This window comes from Rhodnius prolixus, unplaced genomic scaffold, assembly GCF_049639745.1.
Source record: "Rhodnius prolixus isolate KJV_2025 unplaced genomic scaffold, Rpr scaffold_12, whole genome shotgun sequence".
In the NCBI taxonomy this organism is placed as follows: Eukaryota; Metazoa; Arthropoda; class Insecta; order Hemiptera; family Reduviidae; genus Rhodnius; species Rhodnius prolixus.
This window is the reverse complement of record NW_027411635.1, coordinates 1,714,494-1,741,076: the sequence shown is the minus strand read 5'-3', so window position 1 is coordinate 1,741,076 and position 26,583 is coordinate 1,714,494. Positions and strand designations below refer to the sequence as shown.

Genomic DNA, 26,583 nt, shown 5'->3' with positions numbered 1-26,583 from the left:
TGCACCTGGAACCCCAACTGTGATTTTAAAAAAAAATTGCAAAAACCTTCCCGGGGATATACCTAATAATTTCCCAAATTTTCACGGCGATTGGATGTATGGTTTTTGAATCTATCGAGTACAAACAAACAGACACACATTTATTTTTAAATTACTGTTTTTTTACTGATTTTCTGTGTTACTGAATTGTTTGTATTTGTGTATTTGTAATATCCAGGCCCTGAAGAGGACAATATATTTGTCGAAACGTTGGCAAAAAGACGAGTTTGTTTTTTATTAGACCGATTCCTCGCCAATCTTGAATCCTAACTTTAACAATTTACGGTCACGAAACCTATATATTCATATTTATCTAAACTGTTTCTTATACTATAATTGGGACTTTCTAAATACTTTAACATTCGTTTTTGAATCCATATAAAAGATATTGAAAACATAAAAAAAAAATCTATTGTATTGGTAAAGTACAATACTACAAAAATTTACTCATATTAAATCATTAAATAAAATCCAACGCCTAGAGACCATGGAAGCGAATCTACTAAACCAGCAATACATCTATGCTTTGCAGTCTTGCCTCTCGCCGTTCGGCTACAGTGGCGCTTTAATAATTTAAGTAATTTTTACTGCATTAAATTTACATTAATAATTTTTACAATTTATTAAAAGTCACAGACCTTTATGCTAGGGGCCGTTTTAATTCATTATACAGTGTGATCCATTTAAAACGCACCAATTGCTAATAACTTTTTAGGAAAACGGAATTTCGAAAAAACCCACGAAGTAAACTATATGTTGTTTTTGGTCTAGTTTTCAAATTTTCCAATCCCGATGCTGTATCTTTATTTTTGGCGGAGTTACGGCCAAAAACCTGATCGGGTTTTTATAAGGACCACTTGTTTTGACAATGATTATGAAAACTACATAAAAAACTGTGAAAAATGACGTTGACTCCGTTTCAATATGCCTAATATTTGTTGAGATATTTAAGATCAAAGTTTTATCTATTCGTGAACAGTTTTCGATATTAATTTTCCACCAGAAATACACCGTTTTGGGAGGTCCTCTGATTGCAAAAAACGTTATTTGTGACGCAAATAAAAAAAAGTAATAATAATTGAAGATTTTAAAACATGTAGTGCAATGTAATGGTTGTGGGTGAATCAGGATGAATTTGTTTTATCATTAAAACTGTCCGGTAGGACAGTTGTATAAGGGTTGATCATCAAAAACTGCACGAAAAAGCGTAACGTTGAAAAACACCCAACTTTGACAATTTTTTTCTCTTTTTCTATAAAAGATAAAATTCCCAAATTTTCTTTAAAATATAGAGCAAACCCTCCTTTATAACTGAAATTTTTTTGCAACCACCCAGACCTAATAGATTTCGAGAAAAAAGTTGCCGAAAATGAGCAAAAACGGCATTTTCAGAAATTGTTGTTGTTGTTGTTGTTCTTCTTCTTCTTCTTCTTGTTGTTGTTGTTGTTGTTGTTACCTTTTTTGTAAACTACGTAGCGCCTAAACGCGTGAACCGATTTTCATGAATGAGGTGTCATTCGATTCGGAACTTTATGTAGATGTGCCTTTTGGGGGTCTCGGCCCTGTACATCGAATGGGAGAGGAGTTAGCCCCCTTTATGTAAGGCCCCCTCCAAAATTATTATTACTAATTACTCTGTAAATCTTGGCCCTATTTTGATAAAATTTGGTAGGATGATAGGGTTAGGGCTCCCCTACCTAACAATAAAGCGACGATCTGCTCTTACACTTATTAAGGGGAAGTATAGCAATCGTTTCAAATTATCGACACGTGAACTGATTTTCATGAATGAAGTGTCATTCGAATCGAAATTTTGTACAGATTTGCACTTTAAAAGTCTCGTCGCTATGCCTCATATGGAGGGGAGTTTGCCCCACCCAAGTAAGGCCGTTTCTAAAACTATTATTACCAATATTTCTATAACGCTTTGTCCGATTTTGATAAAATTTAGCACGAAGAAGTGATTAAAGCTCCTCTACATGGCTGTGAAGTGCCATCATGCTCTTACACCTACTAAGAGGAAGTACTACAATCGTTAAAATTATCAATGGGTTAACCTATTTACATTAATGAATTGTCGTTCGATTTAAAATCTTTGCCTCTTTGCCTTTTAGGGAGAAGTACTGTAATCGCCCGTTTATTTTTCTTACTCCTCTTAAAAGGAAGGTCTGAAATCGCAGTTTAAATTTGCTTTTTACGTACAAATACCTTCCTATTTTATATAAAAAGGCTTTCTCAAAAAAATTGTTGTTGAGGATGGTTTGGGGACCGCAACTATAATCATTCTTTAAAAAGATCTCTCCAGTGGTAGTTACGGTTCCTACTTAACACCTTATCAGGTTATAATGATAGAATTGCTTATTCCAAATTTAAAAAAAACAGTAAAGCAGATATGTAACTTAGCAAAATAGACAAAAATGAAAATCTATCCAAAAGGTACAAAAATCTCCTTAACAAAAACTTACAGTTTAAAAAGTTAAGTATAAGGGTTGATTAAACGCCAAAAGGTACACAAATCAGCATGTACCCAACATTTCATTCAAGCTTAGTTGATATAATTTATGTAATTTTGCTGCATTAACTTTTCCTTCACATTTTTTAGAATTTATTAGATGTCACAGACCCTTATGCTGGCCATTTTCATCTACAAAATATTTGTTCAAGTAGCACTGTAGATTGACTTTAATATCTATTAATCTATAATAATCAAACTATTAATTACAGGTTAAAAAGAAAACGTTATAAAAAATAAAAAAAATTACGAGGCTACAAAATTTAAAAACTTTTTTAAAAAAATGCTTACACCAACATACATCAATGATTTCGATTATTTTATTTTTAATAAAAATCGTCGGTTTAAGTTCATTCTTCGATTAAAGTAATTGTTATTTTATGTAGTAGTCAAACGTTTATAATAATAGGTAATAATTATCTGGCTCTATCGCAAATAATATAGTTTTCTTCAATCACACTCTCAATGTAGCTGTTCTTCTCAGAATGTTATATATATGTTATGTAATATAAAATAAATAAGTATTGCATACTTTTAGGACAGCTAATTATTCCAGTATTTTACTATAAGTAAAATTAAATTACAATTGAGAAATGAATAATTGTTGTTGAATAATCTACTTGTTATTAACTGTGTGTTATTTGTGCTCACGAATATTTCGGTAAGACGAATTCAAGTCTGAAATATTGTTTTAAATCCTCCGTGATTCAAATTTAAACAGTAGCCGACTCTAACTTTGTCTTTTTCTACTTTAACATGCATGTATAAGATGTGACAACTTCAGAATAAAGGGCATATTAAAGATAAATCAGAAGAATAATTTGGAATAGAGTTAAAATAAAGTACCTATTTAAAAACGAAGATATAATATACATTTTATCATAATTATAACCAAATAATATTATGAACGAACTGGCCAGCATAAGGGTCTGTGACATCTAATAAATTCTAAAAAATGTGAAGGAAAAGTTAATGCAGCAAAATTACATAAATTATATCAACTAAGCTTGAATGAAATGTTGGGTACATGCTGATTTGTGTACCTTTTGGCGTTTAATCAACCCTTATACTTAACTTTTTAAACTGTAAGTTTTTGTTAAGGAGATCAAATAAAAGCAATCATCACAACATATATTTTACTTCGTGGATTTTTTTCGAAATTTCGCTTTCCTAAAAAGTTATTAGCGATTTGTGCGTTTTAAATGGATCACACTGTATATTTTGTGTTAAAATTTATATTACAGTTTCATAAATAGTAATAAATACGCACTTTACTTTAACTCTTTTTCAGATTATTCTTTTTATTTATCTTTATTATGCTCTTTATTTTGAATAATCATCTCACACACGCCATATTAAAATAGAAAATGATTGAATTAGATTGGTCTATTGCATTGTAATTTTAATCAAGGGGTTAAAACAAAAATGTTCAGCCTTGATTATTGTCTTTCAGCAAAATACTAAGTATTGGTTGGAGAAATGCTGTTGTAAATTACACTAAAACTTCACAAAAAATCACCAATTAAAAATGAAATAAATGGGCAGACATTACCGGATGTTACTGGACATCCATCTTGAGCTGCCACAAGCAGTCGAGTATGTACGATTTCCTTGTGCCATATTGGTTATCACATGAGATTGGTGGCAGTACTCTGCATGTGTATTTTTAGGAATTAAGGTTCCTCCACTGTCCAAATCACCAACACAGGGTAGCAACATGTGAACAAAAATTCAAACTATCCTACTGCAACCCCAAGGGAGCGGCACTGATTAGGGTGCCTCAGATTTAGGTGTATAAAATGTGTATGCAAGGGTATATGCGGAGGAGTGATCGAAACTTCGGGAGGTGATTCAGCAGCTCAAATGCAACAAAAAATATTCTATTCACTTTGGCCCAATTCTCAATTGTGTCCAAGATATTTGCATTTTTAACTTTTCCGTCGATATTCGCGTTTTCAACCTTATAAACAGCCGTAACTTTTCTATCCTTTATCCCACAACAAATCTGCTTATTCCAAACGAAAGAGGATTAAATTTCCTATAAATTTGCTTGGTTCAGAGCCTCAAAACGTTTCTTGTAACAATGACATTTTTACTTGAATGTCTAAAAATTTCGTTCTCGATGATTTTTGTTAAAATTTTCAACTGCATTTTCTCAATGGTTAATGAATCAAGGAATCACATAATTTCAGAAAAAGTTGCGCATTTATTGAGCTTCAAGACCATATGGATTTTTTTTGTTTTAAATAAAACCCTACCCCGAACAGAGGGGTGTTAATGCAGAAAACTGGGATTTTGCGAACTGACTTTTCATTACTAATTTACTCAAATGTCAATTTTTACCATTTTAGTAACCATTTTAGTTTAGAACAATTATTATTTCATAAAACGGAAGTAAAAATAAAGTAGCAATAAAAGACAGAAGTGAAAAAGTACAATAGGCAGGTGCCTAGCTAAAATTGCTACAAAAATCGTTCGAACTATTCAAACAAGGAAGTGGGAAAGAATTTTAGCAAATTTTTAGTTTCTAGACTACAATTGTTTGTGCAACATATTTTAACGACATAATGGAGGTTTTTTTTCATCAAAGTTAATTAAAAATAATTCAAAACTAATCAATTTTTGGAGAAGGAACAAAAAGAATGTAACCATTTTGATTTTGAATTATTATTAATTAACTTTGATTAAAAAAAACCTCCATTAAGTCATTCAAATAAGTTGCACCAACAATTGTAGTCAACTACTGCGTTTTATTGCTACTTTATTTTTTACTTCCGTTTTATTAAATAATAATTGTGAAAAACTAAAATGGTTACTTTTCTTTTTGTCCCTTCTCCAAAAATTGACATTTGAGTAAATTAGTAATGAAAAGTCAGTTCGCAAAATCCCAGTTTTCTGCATTTACACCCCTCTGTTCGGGGTAGGGTTTTATTAAAAACAAAAAAAATCCATATGGTCTTGAAGCTCAATAAATGCGCAACTTTTACTGAAATTATGTGATTCTTTGATTCATTAACCATTGAGAAAATGCAGTTGAAAATTTTAACAAAAATCATCGAGAACGAAATTTTTAGACATTCAAGTAAAAATTTCATTGTTACAAGAAACGTTATGAGGCTCTGGGTTAAACAGATTTATAGGAAATTTAATGCTCTTTCGTTTGGAATAAGCAGATTTGTTGTAGGATAAAGGATAGAAAAGTTACGGCCGTTTTTATGGTAGGAAAACGCGAATATCGAGACGGAAAAATTAAAAATGCAAATATCTTGGACACTATTGAGAATTGGGCCAAAGTGAAGAGAATATTTTTTGTTGCATTTGAGCTGCTGAATCACCTCCCGAAGTTTCGACCTCTCCTCCGTATACACCCTGTGTAAAATTTAGAAAAAAAATAACTGTGAGAGCCCGTTGATGAAAATCTAAAAAAAAAAAATTATAATTCCGTTTAGCGAAGTTCAGGGAGTTTATTTTGAACACGAAAGTTGTTGAACACATTTAACATTTATTAAAAGAAGTGATAGGACGGTACATTAACCTAAAAAGGCATTTTAGAGGGACTCTTATTTCTCAGAAATATATTCTTTAATTAAATTTTCGTAAACTTTTATTTCTGATTAAAATATAGAATCAAAATCTGCCCGTATTTATAAGATAATGGATTTTTTTTCTATTAAATTCTATTTCTGGTTGGTTGATTTTAACCAAACTCTAATTACCGAATGTAAGTTGGTAACACTTAAATGAAATATCAAGTTAGAAGTTTGTGCGGTTATTGGTTGGCCACGGTTTGGTGAAAGTAAAAATGTCTTGAATGAACGAAATCAATAGATCCGGTATATAGCATGAGCTCTGTAATTACTCCGTTGGGGCTTTACATTTATTAAAGCGCTAGGTAGGTTACACTGCAGGTTACACCCGCCCCCTTCTCACTATATTTGAAATAATCGATCAGGTTATAAATATGGAGGTAAACACAATCAAAATCGTGCCATCTCTAGCTTGGGCGTTATGAGCTAAACCATAAATCTGTTAGTAATTGTAGCAATAAACTGCATACTGTAAACTTTAACTGCACATCATTCTGCAGTAATCATAAATCTTTCGTTTACATTTCCCTCACTTTGTGTATGAATGTATCTGTGAACAGGATATATCTTGAAAGTTGAAATAAGCGCAGCAAGGCGCCACAGTAGCCGAGCGGGTTAGAGGCGAGACCTGTGAAGCTAATGTGTATTGTGGTACTGGGTTCGATTCCCGGTCTTAGGCCTTGGATTTTATTTAATAGTTAATAAAAGAAATTTATAGTAAAGTATGTTTGCTAGTCGCCACCGTCCACGACACCTAATTGTGGTAGTTGGACGTAAAGCCCGCCTGAAAAAAAAATAGGCGATTACTTTACTTTACTTTAAACAAGCGCAGCAAGCTTAAACAAAATCATTGTCTTTGGCTGCCATCATTGTTTCAATTTTTGCCCGAAATTCGTCCATCGGAGGGAAATAGGACACAACAAAAGCCTTTTAAATAGTTTTCTTCATTTAGCTGAATGAACTGATTATATAGTCTTAATATTGTACTTTCGTCACTTATTACTGATTACTTGATATACACTTTTTAGTATATAAAACAGTGTTCAGTCGAGCTTTTTGACTGTATGAGATGATTTTGAGAATCATAAAAAAAAGTGCGAGCCTTTTAAAATTCTTTAGGAATGATCAATGAGCAAGGAACATTTTAAAAATTATTGTATTCATTTATACACAAAATATATTTGAAAAATTCATTAGCTGCTATAAGTTCATTTTATTTTAAGAAATGAATTTATTAATTAGTATAAATAAAAAGCTTCATATATAAAACATAAACAAAAAGCTCGAACCTTTTGAGCCGATCCTTGGAGGCTCACCGAGCTCTCTGTGAGGCTTCAGCTCGAGCTCAGCTCAGCTCTTGAACAACACTAGATTTGAGCCTTGAATATATGACAAGATCAGGCGCTACGGTAGCCGAGCGGTTAGAGGCGAAACCTGCAAAGCTAAAATGTATTGTGGTACTGGGTTCGATTCCCTATCTAGGCCTTGGATTTTATTTAATGGATAATATAATAAATTTACAGTAAAGTATGTTTGCTAGTCGCCTCCGTCAACGACACCAAATTGGTAGGTAGAAGTAAAGACCGCCTGAAAAAATAGGCAATTACTGTACTTTTATTTTACTTTTTATATGACAAGATCTGGACGCCCATAGCACCTCCAACAGTTTCAAGATAAGCTAATCCAAGGAAAAGCTCCAGATAAACTTATAGACGGCAAGGAGAATCGCAGTCCACCATGAACAGCCAATTGCTGACATTATACGATGATATAGCTGTAGAACTAACTCTTAAGAATTTTTAGTGCAGCAAAATTCAGCTTTGAAGTGCGACCAACAAATATTCTGAAAAGTTAACTACTAGACTGTGGGCTATACAGGTTTTATCAGCGATAAGGATGAAACTAGACGAGAAGTTTCAGGAAATATGAAGCTCCAGATGGGTTACTATTATGGGCTCTTGAGAGTTGCAGATGATTCCTTCTTTCAGAATTTTCTTAAGCTGAAGCTCGTTTAGAAAGTGAATACGGCCAGTTCAGCGGTAAGATGGGCACGATATGAATCTTGTGGCAGATTATCGTAGCCATTATAGGGAACTTCTGCCGAACACATTATTTTCAATAGTTGCGTTACACGATTACCTTAGGCTACAAGTATGAATAGGCTTCAATGTAAGGCTTAATAACCAATGTAAGGAACAATAATTCAATTAAAGTAATTGCCTATTTTTTTCAGGCGGGCTTTACGTCCAACTACCACAATTAGGTGTCGTGGACGGAGGCGACTAGCAAACATACTTTAATGTAAATTTCTCATATTAACCATTAAATAAAATCCAAGACCTAGAGACCGGGGAATCGAACCCAGTACCATAAATACATATTAACTTTGCGGGCCTCGCCTCTAAACCGCTCGGCTACCGTATTTGTCTTGCACTTTACAAATAAAATAATGTGTATTCTTTGACCAGAACAACAGTTGCCTGAATTAATGGATCTGTGGTTTTTCTATTGAATATAAGTAGCGTGCATCCTAAACTGCACCATACAGCAAATTGGCCGAGATAATAATTGCTTGAACAGTTTTATTCTAGGTTTTCAGCAATTAAATTTAAATTGGTTCGATACTGTAATCGGTTTACCAATCTGAAAGGGAATGATTTATTTAAAAAATATTGAGCGACAGATTTAAATATTCTCAAAAAATTTTATTTGTAAACATACCAAGATAGATATTGTACTATACAGAACTCAGGTCTTTTCGAGTTCCGTCAAACCCAAATAAACTTGATCTTTAGTACAATGAGTTATAATTAATAATAATAAAAATATCAATATAATAACTTATAAACTAAAGTAAAATCATAAGAATCATTATTCGAACAAACATATGATTGAAATGGCCATCATAATAAGGGTCTGTATGTTTCCAAATGGCTGATATTTCAAGCTTTGAAGTATGAATAAAATGTTAAGTAGGGTTGAGGAGGGCACATTTGAGCAGTGGGGGCACCTTTGAACAGTTTCAATTTCTCACCAAATATTTAAAACATTTATGATTGGTAATTTTCTCCATATGTTGTGGTAGACCTGTTGTATAATTGACAGAGTTTCCCTTCGTTTTCCATTGTTTGGTAAAGTCCAGAATTGAGGAATGTTATATTAAGTCAAAATTTTTGTAGCAGCTTTGGAAGTGTATTGTGAAGATTTGTAGTGTACAAGGTGTAAGTATTGTTAGCCCATATTAACATTTGGAATTCGTATTTTTAAATCTAGTATTTACAGAAGTCTGTTTGCTTGCAAAAAAAAGTGTTGGATATTATATTTTCTTTTATGGAAGGAGAGGGGGCACATTTCAACATCACAGTTACAATGTGCCCAACCGACCTGCAAGTTTGTGACTTTTTTTTTTGTTTATTCGCAGAGAAGGGGAAAGTGGGTTCGAAGCTACATTAAGAAGCACAACAAACCGAATATTTTGTTCAAACTTCCTAAACCCATCACACTTCGGGAGTACAACATCCCCGAACTGAGTCATTCTTAATTTTTGAACTAGATTTCAGTGGTTTAGTAGAGAAAGTAATGTAGTTGCCGAGAGAAATAACTGATAGAAGGTAGATTCAGAGTAAAGTAATATCATTTCTTTCTATTTTATATTGTGTTCAAAGCTACCCCACCAGTGGGGCAGATATTAACATTTGACTCAACATTTTTAGATTACAAAAATGTAGATATGTATGTAAAGTACCAACTGTTTATTGATATAGATCTGTTCAGAAGACTTGAAAGTTGTAGAAAACAAATAAAAAGGTTCAATAATACGATTCTGGTGCACTCTGTAACAGAAAACGTAAATTCTGTTCAAATGTGCCCCCCTCTCCACTAATTGCTGATTTCTGAACCTTTTTTGTGGTTATTCAACACTTTTATTTACCTTTAAACTGTAAGTTTTTGATAAGGAGTTACAATAAGTTTTGGTAGTTCTTTTTCTTTGATCATTTCAATGGTCGTGCTTTGGTGCAGGTATCTGCACAATGAAAGGTATCAAGTGGGAGGTGAAGTATTCACCACTTTGACTCTTTAATTATGAACAGAACTGGCGGTGACAATCTGGACAATGATTATCGTTTTACAAGTAAATTTTTTGTATGCTTACTTTAATGGATAAAGCTTAGCAGAATGTATGTGTATCTTGTTACGTTCTTGACATAAATTTGTGGTGGCTTGTGTGATTTCGGTTCTTTTTAGTTGACGACCAGTGTAATGTCCATAGTTTCTACCTGTGCTAGCGGGTGAGAATGTGTTAGGCGACAATACTCTCGGAGCAACAATTACCGTCAAGCCGATCTGTATGAAGCTGTTTTGTGTAATGGTACTGGTGGTGGTTATGGTAACGATGATTCTAATCATCGCTTTTGTCGTAAGCTTCTTATATTTAGGTAAACTAACTTACGTGCAGGTTTGTTCCTTCGAACATGGATTCGGACGTGGTGGACTCGTAGTCAGACGAGCTACCAATCTACGTATTGTCAGTTACACCCATTACATTGTAAAGAAATGGTGAATAATATCAGGTATATACAAAATAAAATAATAATAATAATAATAAGGGAAGGAATTAGCTATGCGATTAGCGTACTGGACTCCCACGCGGAGGTTCCGGGTTCGAATCCAGCTGCTGACCCTTAGATTTTCTCTTCCTAGGAGCTTCTTACAGCTCACTGTCCGGTGATGGACAGTGTTGTCTGAAACGAGAGAACACTGTCCGGAGACCGGCAGTGCACTGAAAAAAGCTCCGGGCGCCAATAACCTTAGATGTTGACGCGCCTTAAATCATTAAAATAATAATAATAAAATAAAAACAGTTTATTATACAGGGTGTTCAGCATAAGACTACGGTAACTTCGGGAAGCGATTCTGGGCATCATTTGCAACAAAAAATTCCATATAAACTATGGCTCGATTCGGCTCCGTTTTACAGATATTTTTAATTTTATGTTTTTTCAAGATGTTACTACTTCTTAGCAAAATGTTGTCTATATTTCTCAAACTATTAATGCTACAGCTATTTTAATAAGCTCATTAGAAAGAAGGTTAAATTTCCTTTTAAATAAGCTAATTTATATTACAAAATAATGATATTAAGTATTTCACTTTGTGGCCCAAACATAAGAAATAGCAAGTTTCTAATTTTTTCCAAAAACTTTGACTTCATTTTTCTCAAAAACATTTTATATGAAAAAACCGTGCACTATTCAGGAAAAACATCTACATACGATCACCTTTCGAACGGTATACAATAATTGGGGTTTTGTTAAAAATTGATGCAGAAATCTGTGATTAATTGCAAAAAAGTAGGCCTCAAAACAGCGTCAGTATTATGAAAGGAATTCACCTACCATAAGAATATAACTGATCAGAATCATCAAATCCAGTGCGATTTTTTGCAAACGTGTAATTTAATAATTAATTAATTTAAGAACTAATAATAATAATAATAATAGTCTTTATTCAAGACTGCCTCCTGGCCATCGACCATCGGGGGAGTCGGTCATCTCATACATTAAATTAAACAGATTTGGTACATTACTAGTAAAATACAAAAACCAAATAAAAGGTACAAAATACAAAAAAAAAAAAAAATGAGATGGAAAATTTACACAAAAACAATACAAACGGGAAAATAAAAGAAAAAATTCTCCAAATAAGCAAAAGCAAAATAAATTGAAAACTTGTATGCTTATGCAAAAAATAAAAACAGAATAAAGCAAAAAATAATTTAATTAATTAATAAAAGATAAATGAGAAAAAAGGAAAAAAAGAAAAGAAATAAAAACAAATAAATAGCTAAAATAGATAACAGTAATATAGAAAAATAATCATCTCACATTTTATCTACGCACTAGAGTTTACATTTTGACGTAATCTTGAGGCAATCTTACAGAAATTGACAATTGAATTCCAGCCGTACTCTCCATTTAAGTATTTTATTAACACATCTTTCTGCAATATCTCCTGTTTTAAACATTTTAATCTTATTTCTTTTAATCTGGGACAGACAGCTATGAAGTGGAAAGAGTCTTCCGTTTGAGACAAGAATTAGATAATTTGTACAATAAAAGGTGTAATTAATGCGATAATTGCATTCAATATTTTTGAAAAGTATCGGATATATTGTAAATAATAGTTTTAAATGTTTCATTTCATTGCTTTGCTCAATATTCAATTTACTGCTCTAACTAATAATAATAATAATAATAGTCTTTATTCAAGACATCACCTTTCGAACGGTATACAATAATTGGGGTTTTGTTAAAAATTGATGCAGAAATCTGTGATTAATTGCAAAAAAGTAGGCCTCAAAACAGCGTCAGTATTATGAAAGGAATTCACCTACCATAAGAATATAACTGATCAGAATCATCAAATCCAGTGCGATTTTTTGCAAACGTGTAATTTAATAATTAATTAATTTAAGAACTATTTTCAAAAATATAAAATTTACATTATAAATAATTATATAAAATAAAAAGATATATACCACCAGTGGTACGCGAGGTTGGTGGTGGTGGTACACGAAAAATAATAAATAATGGCGGACATAAAAAATATAAAAAAAATTAAATCATAAAAATATCATAGAAACGTTGTTTCCTATAATTCATAAAAAATATTTTGATTAATAATATTATTCAGTAAAGTCGTTAATATGTACAGTAAGAAGGTTAGTCTGTCTCAAGATATACGAGAAAATATAATAGCACATTTAACTGGATTAAAATTGTCTTTCATGGAATATTTTTCCAAAACCTGAAAACACAAATACTAATTGGATTGCAAACCCCCTTCTATAAAGAAAATGTAGGAAAAGCTACATCATTATCGATAAAAGATTTTAAAAGAAAATTTAATAGAATCATCATGTGACAGAACTCAAATTATAAATATATAAAGATCTGCTTAAAGAGACTGATTGTAATGAGTAAGCTCTATCCAAGCTACATTAAATTTAATTTAAAAAAAGTTTTAAAACTAAGATCTTACACTTTACAAAGTTTATAAAGTGTACATGAAATTGAACTCCTTTGTAACAGATACATTGTATCTCTATACAAATAAAGATAGTAATAGTAAAATAACACACTCGGAATAACAAATTTCACGAAATACAATCATTTTTACGAAGTGGTACAATTTAGCATGATGTACTACCAAGTGGTACGCGAGCCAAAAAAAAGGTTGGGAAACGCTGGCTTAGTGGTTAAGAGCGTGGCTTTGTAAATGGGAGATCCCCAGATCGAATCCCGCATAAAGTTACTTTTTATTTGTTAAAAAAAAAAATGTTTTTAGTAAAGTATGTGCTTTCGACTCCGCCCACAACACCTAATTGGTAGTTGCACATTAAGCCCCGCTTGAAAAAATAGGCAATTACTTTACTTTCATGTACATATATACGAGGTGTGTTCAAAAAGTAACGGGAATTTTCGTTTTTTGAAAAAAATATTTATTTATTCATCTAAATTAATATTGTCGCCTTCAAAGTAGTCCCCTTCGCATACAATACACTTGTGCCAGCGCTTTTTCCAATCCTCGAAACACTTCTGAAACTCGATCTTTGTGATAGCTTTCAGCTCTTTCAGCGATTCGCTTTTAATGTCATCTATGCTTGTAAAACGACGGCCTTTTAATGTTCTCTTTATGTTTGGAAATAGAAAAAAGTCACATGGAGCCATGTCTGGCGAATATGGAGGCTGGGGCATCGTTAAAGTTTTGTTTTTGGCCAAAAATTCACGAACAAGCAATGAAGTGTGAGCAGGTGCATTATCGTGGTGCAAAATCCATGAATTGTTTTGCCACAAATCCGAGCGTTTTTTTCGGATTGCTTCACGCAAACGGCGTTGAACTTGTAGGTAGTACTCCTTATTGATTGTTTGACCTTGTGGCAAGAATTCATGATGCACTATGCCATTAAAATCGAAGAACACAGTGAGCATAACCTTCACATTCGACCGCACTTGTCGAGCCTTTTTCGGTCTTGGCGATTCAGAATGCCTCCACTGGGACGATTGAGCCTTAGTTTCGACATCATATCCATAAACCCATGTTTCGTCACCTGTTATAACACGTTTCAGTAGATCCGCATCGTTGTCGACTTCATTGAGTGACTCTTGAGCAACTTCCATTCTCCGCTGTTTTTGTTCGAAATTCAACAATTTTGGAACAAATTTTGCTGCCACACGTTTCATACCCAAAACTTCCGAAAAAATTTCATGGCATGAGCCAATTGATATGGCAACATCATCAGCGACTTCTCTGATTGTGATTCGGCGATCGTTCATAACCATTTCTTTCACTTTTTTCACGTTTTCATCGGTTGTTGATGTGCTTGGACGTCCAGGTCGTTCGTCATCTTCAACGTTTTCGCGGCCATCTTGGAAACGCTTATACCACTCGTAAATCCTTGTTTTACTCATAGCAGACTCACCATATGCCTTTATTAACATTTCACACACTTTATTACACTTTATTTCATTTTTTACGCAAAATTTAATACAAATTCTTTGATCCATTTTTTTTAACAAACAAAAATCGCCAAGCTCGAAAAACACGTCTAACCTTAACGGCTGCCACTTAAGAAGTAAACAATGAATATTACTGAAAATTTTATCGTACTTCAGGGGCATGTGTACCAACATAATAAAAAAAAAAATTTTACAATCAGACTCTCCAAACCCGCGAAATTTAAAAATTCCCGTTACTTTTTGAACACACCTCGTACATTGCACTGAAATAAAACAATTAATCAATAAAAAAGAAATAAATAAATCTTTGAAATATTTACTCTGTTTATAACAAAAATATTTAAAAATTTTGATGGCTAATAGTTGAGAGAACTGTGAATGAAGAAATGATGAATGGCTGTTAAAGAAGTGGCGAGCTAGATAAAACTATCTTAAGTGAAAAACTGAAGAGTACTTTGAACTGTAACTAAAAATGATTTAGTTCTTACCCTTAGGAGTTGATGAGTTCTTCACTTAATTAAACCTCAGTGGGTTGTTGCACACTGCGTACACTTATTTCAATAAGCAGACTGTTGAAAATTGCACAGTATGGTAACATTTGCATTGAGAAAAATATCAAACTTACGAGGTGTGGCTATTAAATAACGAGACTATTGCTGTAAAACATTTTATTTAAAATTTATACAATATTTAGTTATTATCACCTTCAATATACAACCCCTCTCCTATCACTACAACGCTCCATGCGAATTTACCATTGTTCGAAACCGTGCTGGAAGTCTTTTTCTGTGAGCTCCTGCATGACGTGTGCCGCTTTTTCTTTAACAGCTTCAACGGACTGAAATCCGTGTTCCTTTTAATGCAGATTTGACTTTGGGGGAACAGATAAAAGTCACATGGGGCCGCCAGGTCAGGCGAATAAGGGCGGATGGCCTTAAAACTGGGATGTTGTACTTGGCTAGAAAACGTCTTGTGACAGACAATGCAGTGTGAGCCGGGCGCGTTGTCTTGATGGAGAACCCATGGACTTGTTCTTCCACAAATTGGGTCGTTTTTTTTCCTTACTCTTTCACGGAGTTGAGCAAGCGCTTCACCGGTAGTAATGTTGATTAATTATAATCGATATTTTCATCTGTTTTGGACGTGGAAGGGTGACCCGGGCGGTCATCATCTCCGACGTCTTCTCGGCCATCTTGAACCACTCAAAAACTCGCGCACTGATTAAAATTCATCGCCATAAACTTCTTTTAATAAAAGATAAGTTTCAGTAGCGGTTTTACCCAGTTTCATGTGAAATTGCACGACAATTCGTTGCTCTACTACACAGTGTAGTATCATGTTTTCGGCAAAACTAAACTAACACCTCTTACACAAATGACGGTTTCGGTCAGACAGATCTCTCTACGAACACGTGAGACGCTGCAATCGAAAGAGAAGGCTTTACGCTGCACAGCTGTCGGTCGTTAAGATTTGGCGCATGCATAGTTCTTCTGTAGCAGCATCAGTCGCGTTATTTAATAGCCACACCTGTGGCTGCTATAAATTATACTTAGAAAAAAGGGACTGGTTGGAATGTTTATTCGTGATGATCGGTCAGTCCGTTTTGGCGCTACATTGTTTACAAAAAAAAAAAGGAACAAGAACAATTTTTTGAAAATGCCGTTTTTGCTCATTTTCGGCAAGTTTTGTTTTTCTCGAAACCTATTAGATCTGGGCTGTTGCAAAAAAAAAATTACAGTTATAAAGGAGGATTTGGACTATATTTTAAAGAAAATTTGGGTGTTTTTTAAACGTTACGCTTTTTCGTGCAGTTTTTTTGACGACCAACCCTTATACAACTGTCCTACCGGACAGTATTAATCATCAACACGTGAATAATGATTTTTGTTTTGTAGTTAAATCGTACTCTAGAGAATAGATCGATAGTTCTAAAAGAAAATGATTTTTTAAAACAGATTGTTTTCAAGTTTGGAATGAGCAATGGCGGGCATTACTTATTAATAAAAGTCTTTCTTTTTTCTTCAGTTACAGAATTTATAACTTCATAATGCTTACCAGCTGCAGATGTCCCAGTTAAAGCTGCTTACAATGTGGCTCTTCTAATCCTTCGTCTGCTTGATTTTAGATCAAAACTAATACAAACGGGAAATTCCCTGCGACTAACTTAGCCAATTATTAACAATAAAGTTTTAAAATAACTTCTTGCCCTATTTGAATAAATTAGCTTTAATTAAAAGGTAACGGAAGAACTTCTTAAAATATATTTTTTTAATAGCATGATTTTTTCAAACTAAAATCAAAGAGTTAGTACCATGTCTAACCAATATTATATTGGTGGACACATTTCAATAATAAATTATCTAACTAATCTGTGAATGGCACTTTCTCTTCCCGAAAGTTGAAAGAAAAGTTTTCAAACCAAAGCCTTTCATATCTCCTTAACAAAAACTTACAGTTTAAAATGTTAAGTATAAGGGTTGATTAAACACCAAAAGGTACACAAATCAGCAAGTACCCAACTTCATTAATTCATTAATATTTACGTAATTTTACTGCATTAATATTCATTAATATTTTTTAGAATTTATTAGATGTCACAGACCCATATGCTGGCCATTTTCGTCTACAAAATATATGTTCAAGTAGCACTGTAGATTGACTGTAATATCTAGTTATTTATAATAATCAAACTGTTAATTACTGGTTAAAAAGAAAAACGTTATAAAAAATTAAAAATAATTGTGTGTTATTTGTGCTCACGAATATTTCGGTAAGACGAATTCAAGACAGTAGCCGACTCTAACTTTGTATTTTTCTACTTTAACATGCATGTACGTATATATGATTTATCATAATTATAAGAAAAAAATATTATAAATGAAGTGGCCAGCATAAGGGTCTGTGACATCTAATAAATTCTAAAAAATATTAATGAATATTAATGCAGTAAAATTACGTAAATATTAATGAATTAATGAAATGTTGGGTGCTTGCTGATTTGTGTACCTTTTGGCGTTTAATCAACCCTTATACTTAACATTTTAAACTGTAAGTTTTTGTTAAGGAGATTTTTGTACCTTTTGGATAGATTTTCCTTTTTGTCTATTTTGCAAAGTTACATATCTGCTTTACAGATTTTTTTAAATTTGGAATAAGCAATTCTATCATTATAACCTGATAAGGTGTTAAGTCGGAACCGTAACTACCAATGGAGAGATCTCTTTAAAGAATGATTATAGTTGCGTTCCCCCAAACCATCCTCAATTTTTTTGTAAAAGCGTTTTGAATAACATAGGAAGGTATTTGTACGTAAATAGCAAAATTAAACTGCGATTTCAGTACTTCCTTTTAAGAGGAGTAAGAAAAATAAACTACGATTGCAGTACTTCTTCCTAAAAGGCAAAGAGGCAAAGAACTTTTAATCGAACGACAATTCATTGATTTAAATCGGTTCACTCATTGATAATTTAAATGATTGCAGTACTTCCTCTTAGTAGGTGCAAGAGCATCAGCAACGTAGAGGAGCTTTAACCACTTATTCGAGCTGAATTTTATCAAAATCGGACTAAGCATTATAGAAATATTGGTAATAATAGTTTTAGAAAGGGCCTTATTTGGGTGGGGCAAACTCCCCTCCTTATGAGGCACGGCGTCGAGACTTTTAAAGTGCAAATCTGTACAAAATTTCGATTCGAATGACCCTTCATTCATGCAAATCGGTTCACGTGTCGATAATTTGCAACGATTCCTATACTTCCCCTTAACAAGTGTAAGAGCAGATCGTCGCTTTAATGTTACGTAGGGGAGCCCTAACCCTATCATCCTACCAAATTTTATCAAAATCGGGCCAAGATTTACAGAGTAATTAGTAATAATAATTTTGGAGGGGGCCTTACATAAAGGGGGCTAACTCCTCTCCCATTCAATGTACAGGATCGAGACCCCCAAAAGGCACATCTACATAAAATTCCGAATCGAATGACACCTCATTCATGAAAATCGGTTCACGCGTTTAGGCGCTACGTTGTTTACAAAAAAGGTAACAAGAAGAAGAAGAAGAACAACAACAACAACAACAACAACAACAAGAACATTTTTTGAAAAAGCCGTTTTTGCTCATTTTTGGCAACTTTTTTCTCAAAACCTATTAGATCTGGGTTGTTGCAAAAAAATTACAGTTATAAAGGAGGGTTTGCCCTATAATTTAAAGAAAATTTGGGAATTTTATCATTTATAGAAAAAGAGAAAAAAATTGTCAAAGTTGGGTGTTTTTCAACGTTACGCTTTTTCGTGCAGTTTTTGATGATCAACCCTTATACAACTGTCCTACCGGACAGTTTTAATTATCTTTATTTGCATAGAGATACAATGTATCTGTTGCAAAGGAGTTCAAGTTCATTTCCACTTTATAAACTTTGTAAATTGTAAGATATTAGTTTTAAAACTTTTTTTAAATAATTAAAAATTGCGTACATATTTTTCTCTTCAAAATTATTAATTAATTTACAAAGTTCTTCATTGCGATTATTATATTTATTTTATGGAGTGGGATTCTAAAACTGGGCAACTGATAATCAGGTGAATTAATGTTTCCGGCTCGTTCTTATTACACATTAGACATGGTTGGGGACAGTGTCTGTCCTAAATACAGTTTTGAGACTCCATTTCAGGTGATCCTTAGATCGAGGACTGAATGGAGGGTAAACTGGACAGAACAGTGCCAGAAGGAAGCCATCTGGTATACAGATGGCTCCAAGATGGCCTGCGGGACCGGAGCTGGAGTGTATGGGGCTAAACCTGAGGTACTTATTGAGAGTGCTCTTGGGAGATATGTCACCGTCTTTCCGGCCGAAGTCTTTGCTATAAAAACCTGTGCTGAGGAAAATCTGCGAATGAATCTTAGGGATAGGGAGGTTCGCATCTTTTCGGACAGCCAGGCCGCGCTGAAGGCCATTGACTCCTTCAGAACTACCTCTTCCCTGGTCTGGGAATTTAGAAAGGCCCTAGAACTACTGGCGCGGCACAATAAAATTCGGTTAGAATGGGTGCCGGGTCATGTGGGGATTAAGGGGAATGAGACAGCTGATCTACTGGCCAGGAATGGAGCCAACACTCCTTTCATTGGCCCGGAGCCTGTCCTGGGGATCACCACGGGTGCAGTTCGTGAGGCTTTCAGAGATTGGATCTGGAGAGAACACGAAAAGAACTGGGTGATGCTTCCTGGGATCAAACACAGCAAGAGAGTTATGCCCTTGCTGTGCAAACATAGAACCAAAGAGACTTTGGACTTGGGCAGGAATCAGATTACTCTGATTACGGGCCTATTCACAGGGCACGGTAGATTCAGAAAACACCTGCACAAATTAGGGCTTATTAGCTCGGAACCGTTGTGCAGATTGTGCCAGGAAGATGAGGAAACGGCCTCTCACCTGTTACGAGGGTCGTTTGAAAAGTCCGTGCAAAAATAAAAACTACTTAATTTTTTGGGGTAAACCTTTTTTATTTTTCAACATAGTCTCCTTTTAGGCTTATACACTTCGTTTAACGCTGCTCTAGTTTGTTGATCCCTGCCGAATAATAGGATTTGTCCAAGTCTGAAAAATAGCCATTCGTTTCTGCAATCACCTCCTCGTTTGAATAAAATCTTTTTCCCGCCAGCCATTTCTTCATATTGGGGAACAAATAGTAGTCCGAGGAAGCCAAGTCTGGAGAATAGGGGAGATGTGAAACGAGTTGGAACCCTATTTCCATTAATTTTGCGACCACAACTGCTGAGGTGTGAGCTGGTGCGTTGTCGTGATGGAAAAGGACTTTTTTGTGGGCCAATCGTGGACGTTTTTCTTGCAGCTCGGTTTTCAAACGGTCCAATAACGATGAATAATATGCACCTGTAATAGTTTTACCCTTTTCCAGATAGTCGATGAGGATTATTCCTTGCGAATCCCAAAAGACAGTCGCCATAATCTTTCCGGCCGAAGGAACGGTCTTAGCCTTTTTTGGCGCAGATTCCCCCTTGGTAACCCATTGTTTAGATTGTTCTTTGGTCTCAGGAGTGTAGTGATGTATCCATGTTTCGTCCACAGTGACGAAACGACGCTTAAAGTCATGCGGATTCTTCTGGAACAGCTGCAAACCGTCCTTGCAACACTTCACACGATTTCGTTTTTGGTCAAGCGTGAGAAAATCACTCGACTTCCTCGATTCAAACGAATGCCAAACACAAAGAAATAGACCGATCTGGCTGAAACTTGGTGTGTGTTCTTCCAAGAGATGCTACTAACTAAACATAACCTCGATACACGTCAGTAGTGCTATCTCTCTGACTTTGCACGGACTTTTCAAACGACCCTTGTATATCCACTTTAATTTAATTTCAAGTTAAATATACAGGGTGATCTATTTAAAACGTACCAATCGCTAATAACTTTTTAGGAAAGCGGAATTTCGAAAAAACCTACGAAGTAAACTACAGTCCTGTGAAAAAGTATAAACTCACTAGATAAAATTGAAATATTTTTAAATCTGTACAACAATACTATTATTGAAACTGTATTTCATATTAATACTATGTCAGAAAGCACTCAAAATCCGTATCATGAAAACATATCTTATGTTCGCTGAAGCTGTGAATAAATATAAACTCAATGTTTTGATCAAGGTTTATTTTTAACTTAATTTTAAGTTTTTGAAAGAATATCAATTTAGTTCACCTTTTTATATCAAAGAGCAAGTATTCGTGCTGATTTTCTTAATTTAAAATATGCCACGCGGGATCAATTAAGTGAAACTGAGTAACAAAGAATAATTGACTTAAAAAGAGTCGGCATGACACAAACGTAAATCGCTAGAGATTTAAACCGCTCCCAAGGGGTGATTAAAATCTTTTTAAAGTTAGGCCACGAAAATTATGGAAAAAATAAAAGAGCTGGAAGGCCTCCAAGATTTTCCGGTTATGTGAAACGCGCCGTTTTAAGAGAAATTTCAAAAATTCGTGCTTCTTGTGCTCAGATTGTGAAGCGATTCAACCTAAAGTGTGATGCCAGCTTAATACGGAAGTGGATAGCTGAATCCAGGTATTTAAAATATCGTAAAATTACAAGAAAACTGCAGCTCAAAAAACATCAAAGAGCAACATCAACGGCGCTTGCAGTTTGCTGAAAAACACATCCAGGAAAGCGTAATTTGGTCCAGGGTGATTATCAGTGACGAAAAAAAGTTTAATCTTGATGGCCCCTACGGTTTCAACTATTACTGGCTCGACATAAGAAATGAAAAAAAGCTGTTCTCTCGAAGGTCTCATTGGGGTGGAAGAGTGATGGTTTGGGCTGCTTTCAATGAAAAAGGCAGGTCTCAAATTGCATTCATCATTGGCAAAATGAATGCAGTTAGATATCAAAAAGTGTTGGAAGAATTTCTTTTGCCTTTTATTACATTACTAGAAGAAGAAGAGATAATTTTTCATCAAGATAATGCACCGATTCACAAAGCAAGGTTTGAGGATTTCGGGCCCAATTTTTTGGATTGGTCGGCTGTTAATCCAGATCTTAACCCCATTGAAAATTTGTGGGGCTCATGGCAAGGGAGGTCTATGACATTCAGAAGCCAGAGATTCAAAATGTCAAAGAACTCAAAGAAAGGATCACACAAGCTTGGGAAAACATCCCAAAGGACATTTTGATAAACTTAGTAAAAAGTGTTCCCAGAAGGCTGTTGGAGGTAATTAAAAAACGTAGTGGAAGATCTAATTATTAAAAGGTATTCTCATTTAAAACATTTTGAGTTTATAATTTTTCACTTCTGTTTTTACTATTTTGTTACACTTTCTAGCTAATCCAGGCAATGTATTCTGACTAACAACACAATTGTCACAAATCATGCTAACTATATTATCAAGGTATTATATTTTGTTAAATAAATTCAGAACAGAAGCTTAAAAACAGTTTTTAGAAAAGATGTTTCCATCTTGAGTTTATACTTTTTCACAGGACTGTATATGTTTTTTTTTTGGATTAGTTTTTAAATTTTCCACCCCCGATGTTGTATCTTCATTTTTGGCAGAGTTACGGCCAAAAACCCAATTGGAGTTTCATAAGGACCACTGGTTTTGACAATGATTATAAAAACTACATAAAAAACTGTGGAAAATGACGTTAACCCCGTTTCGATATCCCTAATATTTGTCGAGATATTTAAGATCAAAGATACAATTTTATCTCATTCGTGAACGGTTTTCAATATTAATTTTCCAAAATCTGCACGATTTTTTAATACATTCTTGCGTTGATTAAGAGAAAATAAAGTTATTTTGTTTTAAAGTTTTGTTTTTTTAAAAATATTCTAAATACAATCTTTTATGGTAGAGTTGAGATGAATGGCAAAGTTGTAAAACTAGGAAACTGGTGTTAGAAGCGGAAGGAAGCCGTGCTTGGATTGGTACTGTCATAAAACCCGACACCCTGACACTGCCAGAGGCAGGCAAGCTCTAATTATTCAGACACTGTCCCAACCGACAACCCTTCTTGTACAGAGGCTTCTTTCTTTATACTACCCACCATTCTGCTAGCTTTCAACAGGAGTCAAATTTTAATATAACTCCTTGTATTTCCATTATTAATCAAATCTGGATGAGAAAACACTGGCAAGACTTTTATTCTTCTGCAAATCACAAAAAGGTGTAACTTCAAAAAAAATATACGAGGTCTGTAAATTAAGTAATGAGACTGATTTTTTTTTTTAATTTTTTTATTCAAAAAGAATTACAATTCTATATTGTCACCTTCAAAATAGATTAGATTAGACTAGGGTAGCCTCAAGGTCTACGCCACTACGACCCCTTTGGATCTATTGTGGCTCCCCTCACTTTAAAGCTCACCCTCTAGACCTGTCCTTTTAATCAGACTCTTAATGCTGGAGAGCGGCTCTTGGGTAAAGCTCACAGGTCTTGGTTTTTCCTCCCCTGAGAAGTAACATCCTTAGCCACACGAGCCCCTCACACTGACACAACACGTGCAGTGCCGTTTCCTCCTCTTCCTGACAGAACCTACAGAAGCTATCATCTGCCAAGCCCATGCGATGCATGTGTTTTCTGAGCCTGCAGTGGCCCAGTTAATAGGCCTACAATCATCCTTATAGCCCCACGGCCTTGACGGATTATTTCTGCAGTCAGCCTCGGCGAATAGCTTTTAATAAACTCCTTCGCCTGTCTCTGCTTAGTGGTGGCAAGCCACCACTCCTGAGACCTACTCTGCACCCATGAGTTTGATGATGAAACATCAAGAACAAGTGGGTGTTGCATCACGATAATGCTCCTTGTCACACAGCAATTTCAATAAACGGTGTTTTTGGCCAGTAAAAACATTTCTGTGGCTCCTCAGCCTCCTTATTTGCCCTGACTTGAGTCCTTGTGACTTTTTTCTCTTTCCGAAGTTGAAAAATCACCTCAAGGGAACTCATTTTGGGATAGTCGAAAACATTCAAACCGCTGTAACTGACCCAGTTGAAGGGCTATTCCAGTATCGGAGTTCGAGCACTGCTATGAGGAGTGGAAGAAACGTCTCCAGCGCTGTGTGGCTTCAGAAGGAAGTTATTTTGAAGGAGACAATATAGAATTGTAATTCTTTTTGAATAAAATTTTTTTAAAAACACAGTCTCATTACTTAATTTACAGACCTCGTATATACGTACATATTCTTTAACCAGATCTCTCCCCTAAATGAGTGTTTTTTAAATATTAATTATCAGTGCAATAACTTTCATGAATGCAAGAAATGCGTTGCATGTCTTGGTATTTTGGTATTTTTTTTTTTTTCGAATTTGGGTGCGCCACTTTTTTTGTAGTTACTATCATTCATTTTGCAACGTTCACAATTCCGAAAATATTTATTTATTTTTATTTGAAGTCTTCATACAATTTATAATGTAAACTAAAACATATTATCTTAATAACTAAACAAAAACCTGAAGACACAACTGCTTACAAGCGTCGCCGGTGTCGGGACCAGTGCCACTTAGATATAATTATAAATTAAATTTAATCTTTAAATTTATTCACTTGACTGTACTTTAAGCAAACGAGGCAAAGAAAATAGTAATAATGGTACAAAATGATAATATTAATACTGATTAATATGATAATATTAATAATACCTATGTCCTGGAGGCCATATTAAAAATACAGTCGAGCCTCCCATAAAGGACACTCTCACTAGCGACCACCTCCATTTACGGACAGTTTTTGGATTTCCCCGTTTTACCCCTATACACTTTCTTGCATAAAAGAACCTCCGGTCTAACGGACACTCTACATAAGGGCCGCGGACATTGATTTTGGGGAACAGAATTATATGTTTCACCTCCCACCAACGACCACCTTATTAAAATTAAAAGTTCGTTTGACGCGGTGATCAAAATAATTATCCTCTCTCAAGTTTTTGTTTTTTTTCTGGTTTTTCCTAAAGTTTCCTATATAAGCTCCATACATCTTGTACCATTTTAATCATTTTTCAATATTACTTTGGACGAACAATATTATTTTCTCCAATATGTCTCTCAAACAAAAGTGGTTAACTCTAGAAGAGAAAATAAATGTGTTAGAAGATTTTGCAAAAAACAAATCGAGCCATCGTCGAACTTGCCGAAAGGTTTGTTCTATTTTTCTAATAATAGATGATGGTATGATGATAATTTTACCACAAATTATTATTGTTAAGAATTAATGTGATGATTATTATAAAAGTTATTAATTAAGTCAATAATATGTAGTTTTTGATAAATTTTTTGGATAATTAAGAAAAACTTGATGCAAATAGCTAAATAATTATGCAAGTTTTTAAATCTATTAATAATAAACAATTTTTAAATAGATTTTTGGAAAAAAACCCATATTTTTTCATTATGAAACTTGCCTACACTCCTTCTAACGACCACCTCCAAACAGCGGCCACTTTGCTTTCCCCCGCCAGTGACCAGTTATTGATAAGGTTCGACTGTATCTTAATTTTTACCTAAAATAATATAACATAAATCAGTCACTTATTCCTTTGTAATTAACAAATCAATCTATTAAAGAGGACATCCAAAACAATTCTACGAGGGTCGTTTGAAAAGTCCGTGCAAAAATAAAAACTACTTAATTTTTTGGGATAAACCTTTTTTATTTTTCAACATAGTCTCCTTTTAGGCTTATACACTTCGTCCAACGCTGCTCTAGTTTGTTGATCCCTTCCGAATAATAGGATTTGTACAAGTCTGAAAAATAGCCATTCGTTTCTGCAATCACCTCCTCGTTTGAATAAAATCTTTTTCCCGCCAGCCATTTCTTCATATTGGGGAACAAATATAGTAGTCCGAGGGAGCCAAGTCTGGAGAATAGGGGGGATGTGAAACGAGTTGGAACCTTATTTCCATTAATTTTGCGACCACAACTGCTGAGGTGTGAGCTGGTGCGTTGTCGTGATGGAAAAGGACTTTTTTGTGGGCCAATCGTGGGCGTTTTTCTTGCAGCTCGGTTTTCAAACGGTCCAATAACGATGAATAATATGCACCTGTAATAGTTTTACCCTTTTCCAGATAGTCGATGAGGATTATTCCTTGCGAATCCCAAAAGACAGTCGCCATAATATTTCCGGCCGAAGGAACAGTCTTCGCCTTTTTTGGCGCAGATTCCCACTTGGTAACCCATTGTTTAGATTGTTCTTTGGTCTCAGGAGTGTAGTGATGTATCCATGTTTCATCCACAGCGACGAAACGACGCTTAAAGTCCTGCGGATTCTTCTGGAACAGCTGCAAACCGTACTTGCAACACTTCACACGATTTCGTTTTTGGTCAAGCGTGAGCAATCGCGGCACCCATCTTGCGGATAGCTTTGTCATGTCCAAATGTTTATGCAAAATATTATGTACCCGTTCATTCGAGATGCCCACAGCA

The 26,583-nt window shown here is 34.5% G+C and overlaps 1 protein-coding gene across 2 annotated transcripts in view; it reads left to right on the top strand.

Annotated features, from left to right (window-relative positions):
* Positions 1-26,583, top strand: part of LOC141462070 (sodium channel protein 60E-like) — a 207,897-nt gene that overhangs the window by 5,726 nt on the left and 175,588 nt on the right. The window lies entirely within an intron of this gene.